Source organism: Syzygium oleosum, unplaced genomic scaffold (genome assembly GCF_021117445.2).
Source record: "Syzygium oleosum isolate NSW1041296 unplaced genomic scaffold, Sole_v2.1 Sole_v2.40, whole genome shotgun sequence".
NCBI classification, from domain to species: domain Eukaryota; kingdom Viridiplantae; phylum Streptophyta; class Magnoliopsida; order Myrtales; family Myrtaceae; genus Syzygium; species Syzygium oleosum.
Genome location: NW_026607524.1, coordinates 2142588 through 2150672, shown reverse-complemented (window position 1 = coordinate 2150672; position 8085 = coordinate 2142588). Strand labels below are relative to the sequence as shown.

The window sequence follows — 8085 nt, the reverse complement described above, 5'->3', positions numbered from 1 at the left end:
ATGGAAGTATGTTTTGTCTAGTCAATTCGCTTGTTATGAATTGGTTTGCGCACGGCCAAATTCCACGTCAAATAGACTATGTGTTCGTGTGTTCACACACGCACGACGTGTTTTGCAATTTCGGTCCCTAGAAAATGCCAGGAAACTCAGGTTGATATCATCGAAAAAAAGCGTAAAAGTCACACGTTCGAGAACAAAATGTTTGAAAAATCTCAACTTTGTTGGAATTATTGCGATGAAGGAACCACACTTTCTCCGAAAATCTCCAAAAGGAATCAGCTAAAGTCTCTGAAAGGACTCTTCAGGCTCAATTCGAGGGACCTATTTTGTACGTGTAGTTTGAAGCAAAACTCACATTGCTTAAGAGATTAAAATTAGCACGGACTCGAAATTAAAGAATAGACAGTACTTGCTGGCAAGTTCGACCTCATGGCCTTGGGCAAGAGGTCCGGCGACCGGCTAGAGGAAGAAGAAGAAGGGAGGAAAAAAAAGAAAAAAGAAAGAAAAGAAAAAAAGGGGAAAAAGAAAAGAATAAATAAATAAATAATTCGAACAAAAAAAAATATTATTAAAAGTTGCCACGTCAGCGTCGGCTGGTTAAAATTGGCCGGATGGACTGAAACTGCGCAATTGCAAAAGGCTTATGACTAAATTGGCCAAAAAAAAGTTTAGGACAAAATTGGTACAATTATAATAGGTTTAAGACTATTTTGGTAATTTTCCCATTAATCTACTATACGTACATTATTGCTCTGTTTTCCAAACTGTTTAAATTGTTCAAAAAATGATTTATCTCACATTCATATTTTTTCAATATTTATTTAACAAGGTAATAGGGAAGCATTCAATCACGTTTGATAATGTTGCATCTCTATAACTTTTGAATCAGAAGAGAAGAACAAAATCTCCCTGTTTTGATACCCAAGCTACTCGAAACAGCAAAGATTAAGCCGAGCTCAAGTTAGCTGCTTGATATGCACCCTAATTTACTCACTTTCTAAATCGCATAAACATGTATGATACATACTTTTGCATTATATCTACTCTTCCTCTTTTCTGAGTTATAACTCAATTGCTTAATAGGTAGCAAAACAATGAAAAGTCCTACAACTCGAGGATTGTCCATCCCTAAGGAGGACGTCGGAGTTCTCCTCAATCAAGAAACTGGAGAGATTGATTCTTAGAAGATGCAATGGACTATGGAAGACTGACAAATCCATCGGCAATCTACAGCATCTTGACTACCTAGAAATACAATTTGTGAGACTTTTAGAGTTACCTCACTCGATTGGTAATTTAATGAAGGTGAAGCAACTAATCTTGGGATGTTCTGCAATTTTGGGACTAGAGAGATTGATTCTTACAGAATGCACTGGACTAAGAAAGATTGACCAGTCCATTGGCAATCTATAGTATCTTGATCACCTACAAATACAATTAGAGAGACTTTTAGTGTTGCCTCACTCAATTGGCAATTTAGTGAAGGTGAAGCATCTAATCTTGCGATTTCCAGTGCTTCAATAGCTTGCCGACTGTATTGGACAATTGGAGTCACTACTTGAGCTGGATGTCCACTGTTCAAAAATCAGAGAATCGCCTCATTCCATTGGAACCTTGAAAGGTTGAAATTTTTAATGATCACGAATTGCAAATTAGAAAAGTTGCCAAATTCGATTGGGAGGCTCCAATCATTGCTCAAGTTGGATTTGCCCGGTACTAAAATCAAGAGTTTACCAAATTCTATTGGAAATCTCAAAAAGCTGAAGATAGTAAATCTGGATTATAGCCGCATTAGTGAACTTCCAAAAACTGTTGGAATGGTGGAAAGTCTGGAAGAATTAGGTGCCCTTGGGTGAGATATTGGGGAAATTCCATGTGAAATTGGGGCACTATCCTCATTGGGTATCCTACGCTTCACATCTGGCCGCTTTAGTAGATTGTCAACATCCATTAATCAGCTTACAAATCTCCAAGAGCTTGATTCATCGCTTTGTGATTGGATTCAACAGTTGCCGGAGCTTCCTAAGAATCTAATGTACGTCGTTAAGTTTTTTATTGAAGTCAATGACCACAATCCCCATCCTCTCAAACCTGACCAATTTAGTACACGGAGGAAGCCCAGTGCAAGAGCCCAACATAGAGTGGCTTGTGATGCTGCATGTTCTGAAGAAGTTAAGCCTGGTTGATAATGATATGATCTTGCCTCCGACCAATTTGAGCTCCCTCTCTCAGCTACAAGAACTACAAATAACTTGTGTTGACCCCGATCTCTTACCAGGCTTCCATCCAGCCTTCAAAAGTAGATTTTAATGGATGTCCAGTCACCAATGGAATGGATTGGCCTCTCTTTTCCAACTTGGAGAATTTGTCAATGGTTATTCTCATGGATTATTGGCTAGGAGAGATTCGATTCGATGTGCTTGGAAAGCTAAGGAATTCAATGAACTACATATGCAGGGTTGTCCATTGCTCAAAACGCTGCCCACTCTGTCATGTTTGAAGGAGATCCAAAGTTTGTGCGTGATGGGATTGCCTCAGCTAACTGAAATTTATGGTTTGGGAGAATTGAAATCGTTGCATGAATTGTGGATCTCGGACTACAATTGTATTAAAAGGTTAACCGAAACTGATCTATCTAATTTACGGAATCTGAATTTGTTGTGGTTGCATGGGTGTGGATCGCTGGAGAGCATGCCGGATGTGCCAACATCTTGTAGAGTCATCATACATAATTGCCCGAGGTTACGTGATGTTCGTGGTGCTTCCCAGTTCTAGAGATACAGATATTTGCTTCACAAAGACAGTCGATGATAATAAGTCTGTAGCATTGAGCTTGTTAGATAGCATCTTTTTGCACCCAATTTGCGTGTACTTGAGTTTGCTAAAACTTTGCTTAATTGAAAGAATAAAGTGACTGGCACACTTTGTTCAGTTCCTGAAGTTGTCAACATTGGGTCATCGTGGAAAGAATAGTAATGAACGTAATTATATTTGATCCATAAAAAGATTTAACTAATGCTAGGTATCCCAAAAAGGTGTACAAGTTTTGGTTTGACAAGAGCTATTTTGAACAAACAACTTACTCAATTTCTCTTTACCTCAATTCTCTTTTAATGTTCATCTCCAAAAGAGAGTGAAATTACATTTTTCCTCTCTGTTTGCTTTCCTTTTCGTTCCCTCCCTCCCATCTTAATTACCAAATATTGTTAGGGAACAAGATGTTGCAATTTGCCCGAGTTATCCATTTCTCTTTAATGTTCATCTCCAATTAACGCCTTCTACTCTTGGGATGCAAGTGCCCCCATCGCCATGAACTTGATAAGAAAAGCAACTTCTCCTCAAAAGACTAGCATAGCGATTTGCTTTAAAACGGAGTGAGAAAATTCTTCATACAATTTGGCCATAAAAACGTCTATGGAAGAAATTTACATGCTATATTTTAAATCTATGAAACACATTACGATTTCTATATTATAAAGTAAACTCATAACATCCTTCGGTCTCAAATTTTTGTCCAAAGAAAATCCCTAAAGTTCATGCCTACAATAAGACGAATGATGATGATATGAGGTTAACAATTAAGAAAAAAGGTAATTTTGAAGGTTCAATGTAAATGTGACCTTTATCGCATAATTCGATTATGGACTCCAATAGAGATGATCAATTGGCTGGCTCGAGCCTAGTCATGTTAAAATATGTCTCGAGTTTTAAGCCCAACAGACGAAATCCGATCCGAAATTAAATATTATTTGCGGAAATTTGAATATTTCGAATTGGATATTTTACGGATGTCCGAAGGTAGGCAAAGAAAAAAGTTATGAAATCAAATTACGAATTAAAGTTGGAATGTGCATCGGAGTCTTTGCCCATTGAAACAGGAAAGTCGAACATGGAGCTTCCACGTTGAAGTTGGTCAACAAAGAAAGAAAGGAAAGGATATTGTGCCCAAGTGGAAAGAAGAAATAAAATAAAAAGAAAAGAAAAGCATGGCTGGATTTTGTTTCCTGATGCTAATTTGCGTGGGCTTCTTTTGTTGACCAACAAAGAAAGTGGGTTGTTTCGTCGGTTGCGAAGAGGAGCAGTGAAGCGCCGTTTAAACGAGTGCTTGGCAATCGTGGTTCTTTCTTCGGCAAAATTACATCCAAGAATTCGAGTGTTCAAGTCGTGAAAATCTTATGTTAAGATTTGTGTGTAATTCTTTCGTGAGATTGATAGATTATTTCGTGAGGAATTGTGGGGCTAAACACTGCGTGAGTTATTGAATGTAATTGGGGCTTGGGAAATACTTAGAGTGTTTGAGTGACTCGAGTGTGGTTGTAATCTCCGTTGTATCGCTTGATCTATAGTGGAATTCCGTGCTGCTCTCCCCGTGGATGTAGGTCACTACGACCGAACCACGTAAATCTGGTGTCCGATTTATTTTCTTATTTTGTCAATTTTATTGTTCGATCGCTTGGCTTCCGCAACAAGTCAAGCCTCATAATCAGGCTTCTTATCGGATAACATTTTGTTTAATTTCTTTGGACACTTTAAAATGAGGAAAAAAAATTAAAATAACGAGAAAAAGGAAAGAAATTGTGATTTGACTTGTTTTATGCATATGAAATAGAGTAGGAGTAAGCATGGAATAGCTATTTTGTAGCTTGATTTGTAGAATGGAATAGTTAATTTCGAAAACATGCTCTTGTTCGTTTACCATAATAGCACGAAGAATAAGTTAGGATTGGTATAGAATACCATAATACCCTTGGATACTATATAATCAAAGTTTAATTGCTTTTATTATCATATTTTCTAAAGTTACAAATGAAAAGCTAAACCAATTTATAAATAATTATATTAATTTATCAACGGTGATTAAAATTTAGTATAGTTACTAAAAAGATAAAAGACCTATCATTATAATTAATATTTACTATATAATAATCACAATTCGAGTCGAGCCAATACAGTAGTGCCAAGCTCGAGTTCAACTCTCACGGTATATTCAATGCTGAGGGTTACCCATTTCCTTGATGAGTGATGACCTAGCCTCACTTGGGCCCACGGTAAGAGTTGTGATTAGTTGGCACCTCCAAACCAACGCGATTATTCGGAGAAGTTGATGGAGGAAAATATATGATCAAAATTTAATAGAGAAATTAAAGTCACAACGAGATAATTTTTTTTCCACGTAAAAGGAATGCATACTTATTGGGTATGCTGATTATTCCTACGATCGCGGTTATACCAAGATGATAAAATGCAGATGCCATTAGTGGATTTGGAAATTTTCTGTGGGTTTGCACAAGCAATTAGGTTTTAAAAGAACATAGAGGAATTGAATGCTTTACCAGGAATCATACGTGAAGATTCAGGATGCTTTGGAAAATTAAATAATCAAATCTGCATGCGAAACAAAAATTCCAAAGTGATGAATGTTAAAAAGCTTTTGCGCCGTAAAAAGCTCAATCGTTCATTGATTTTTTGACGTAATTTCAGAATGGGACTCCAAATAAGATTTTCATTACATACTTCATTTGTTTCGTGAAATATTTTTTGTCGAAAATATTTTCCTCATTTTCCGGCGTTTGGATCGATTAGGAAAATGAGTCAACGGTAAATCTTTTCTTAATGAAAAATCTATATTTAAATTCATGAATATAATTTCCTCTTTTAAGTATCAAAAATCATTTTTCATAATATGGTTATACATTAGCACCTGACACTCATGCCTTGGGCACGGGAATCCTGACACTCATGCCTGAGTCCTCAGCGATAGGCCCAGGTCCACAAAGGCAAGGCCAGAACCTTGGTACTAGTGCCTAAGTCCCTGGTGGCTATGCCTGAAACCCTAATGCCCATGCCAAGGTCTCCTATGACCATGCCTAGGTACTTGGCCCCTATACCAAAGTCACTAGCACTCGGGCCCTAGTCGAGGCTAGGCCTGGGACTCCGTCAACACTTGGGCCTAAGTCCATTGAGGCGGAACTCAAGTCCATAGTGGTCAAACTCAAGATCTCGATGCCCGTGCTTGGATCTTCGACGGCCATGCCTAGGGACTCAGCTTCCGTGCGTAAGTCACCAGTGCCGGGGGACGGGCTTGATTCCTCAACGGCCAAGCCCAGCCCTTGAGGCCGGGACCAAGACCTTGGTGCCTATGCCCAAGTACCCGACAGTCGTGCTCGAGTGCCCGACTCCTACACCCAAGTTTCCGACTCCCAAGATTGGGTACATAGAGTTCGGGTCTTTAACCTTAGTACATGTGCTTGAGTCCTCGGGGGCCATGCCCAGTGCTTGTGCCCCATGCCAGGGTTCTCGGCGGCCGTGCCTAGGTACCTAACTCTCACCCCTAGGTCTAGGTCCATCAAGGCCAGGCTCAGGTTCTCAGCACCTGTGCTCAGTTTCCTCGTGGCTGGGCTCAAGAATCTCGAGCTCTGGAGATCGGGAGCCCGGTGGCTGGGTATCGCTTATATCACACAAATAGTGTATTTCTCTTCGGAAAAATAAAATCAAGTTTTTGTTTCCAAGAAAAGGGAAAATAATTTTTAGTTCATTTTCATATCTCAGCCAAATATTGAAAAAATATTGTCATTTTTCTGGAAAATGGGTTCTTGAAAAATATTTTCTTTTTTTTTGCTAGAACTTGAACAATATTTTCTACTAAGAGGATAAGATATTTTCAGCTGTATCAGAAAACAAAATGAACTTAATATTTAGATTGAACTGAAATATCACATAATCACACCACAAAAGTGAAAAAGACGAGATTAAGGAGGAAAAGTTGCATACAAATTGAGGGTGGGCCAAATTAGATCCATAGTGGAGTCCTCTTTTGAATTTAACATCGTCAATCATTCAATCATGATATAAAAGTCAAGCGATCATGCAGTCTAATGGTTTTTTTTTTTGGAAGAATTGATGAATAAATAAAGCAAAAAAAAGAAATCCGTCATATTGTCTTACATGTATATAAAGGGAAGTGACTCTCATTCTCGAATGAATGGGAATAGAAGTTGGCAGATTTTGTTAAGTGAGAAACCCTAGAAGAGGAACTTGGTATCATTTCCTGGTGAAGAGAGGCCAAAGATGAAGTTGGTAAGAGTTTGATGTGGTCGGGCTATGCCTGGCTCCCTGTATGCCATAAGCATGTTCCAACCTTTCATCTTAGGTTGGCCATTATGTTTGTGGCGTACCAGGAGCCAAGCCTACTCTCTCTCTCTCTCTCTCTCTCTCTCTCTCTCTCTCTCTCTCTCTCTCTCTCTCTCTCTCTCTCTCTCTCTCTCTCTCTCTCTCTCTCTCTCTCTCTCTCTCTCTCTCTCTCTCTCTCATTTTAATTCCTTGCAGAGATAAATTATGGTTCATGTTCATTGTTCCGCTAACATGCTAAATAGATTTGTATCGAAGATTTTAGATAGGCTTAGTCTTTCAATGCATTTCAACACATTCACTTTTCCTTTCTTTTCCTTTTCCTTTTACCAGAGATATACGATGCGATTCATATCTTCCAAGTTCCAATAAGAGATGATTATGCTAGTTATTTCGTGAGTCCGACAATGGAATTGATCCATTTCAAGGAATAGCTACCTCACAATTAGTACATGACATCGTCAAGGAGTTCAAAAACAGGACCCGTGTATTTCGGCACGATTGTATAGACTCATTTTACCACTTCTAAAATGTATAAAGCTAATTGCGTCACATAATTAACATGAGCACTGTGGATTTTTGCCATTTCTTATTGAAACAATGCAACTTTTTGAGTGTCTATTTTATTTCCGTGTCGTTCGATAAGTGCAAGAATCTACATAGAGCACAAAAGGGATAGAAATTAGAAAGTCTCCCATTTTTCCGCAATTTATGCATCCTCGCCATTAAAGCCTACATTTATTCCACGAAAGGTGGGAGACCTAATCGACATCTTGGGCTTTGCGTGGAAATTCGGCTAGCGTGCCAATCATAATCCTCTTTTTGAAATCATACCACTTAAATCATCTACTATTGTTACAATTCTATTTTTGTCTAAATGGAAACGCACTAGGGAAAGCGTCTCAATTGGGATCCCGTGATTCCCGCAAAGATTGAATTGCATAATTTGAATTAAAT

The 8085-nt window shown here is 38.5% G+C and overlaps 1 pseudogene; it reads left to right on the top strand.

Moving 5' to 3' along the window:
* LOC115693752 (disease resistance protein RPV1-like) lies at positions 1-2775 on the top strand (annotated as a pseudogene).
* Positions 2776-8085: the final 5310 nt, after the last annotated feature.